This window comes from Eschrichtius robustus, chromosome X (assembly GCF_028021215.1).
Source record: "Eschrichtius robustus isolate mEscRob2 chromosome X, mEscRob2.pri, whole genome shotgun sequence".
NCBI lineage: Eukaryota > Metazoa > Chordata > Mammalia > Artiodactyla > Eschrichtiidae > Eschrichtius > Eschrichtius robustus.
Genome location: NC_090845.1, coordinates 41,859,120 through 41,859,978, shown reverse-complemented (window position 1 = coordinate 41,859,978; position 859 = coordinate 41,859,120).

Here is an 859-nt window from a genome sequence, read left to right as displayed (position 1 = left end):
AACACAATATGTCCAAAATATTAAATATTATATATCCAAAATATTCAACATATAATCAATATAAAAATTATTAAATATTTTGTATAATTTTTTTCATGCTAAGTGTGTATTTTCCACTTACAGCGCATCTCAATTTGGACTAACTACATTGCAAATGTTCAGTAGTCCCATGTGGCTAATGGCTAGTATTGGACATGTTTAAGGTCTAAACAAAAGCTTTGCATTGTAATAATAAGTTAAAAGCTCCAAATTAGCACAATGTCATTATTTATCATTTCATAAACATTGTATTCTACATGTAAGTCAGCTTGGAGGACTCCCAGTTATATAGTCAGGCCCTAAAACATGTGGATTCAGGTATATGTGTTTGTTTGGAAAGTAAGTTTTTGTTTTAGGGCTTTTTTCCCTACTTAATAACATTTTTTAGAAAAAATAAAGTTACATGAGGAGAAATACAAACTTTAACAATAATTATCTGTTAACAGAACAATTAAGTATATGAGAATAAGCCTATCCAGGTGTATCTAGCATGTATAATTGTCATCTTTATATTCATATAAAGAACTAGTGTTTTAATTTGTTGTTCCTTTTGATCTGGCTTGGTATTCTATTTTATTGATTTCTGTTCTTCCTTTTTAAAATTCTTTCCTTCTGCTTGTGTCATTTCTAACTTCTTGAGTTACCTTTTAGCCTTTCACCTTGTCTTTTTTTCCCCCAGCTTTATTGAGATATAATTGACATATTGCCTAAGTTTAAGGTATATAATGTGTTGATTTGATACGCTTATATATTGTAAAATGATTAGCAGAAGAGCATTAGCTAACACCTCCATCCTGTCACATAATTACCATTTCTTTTT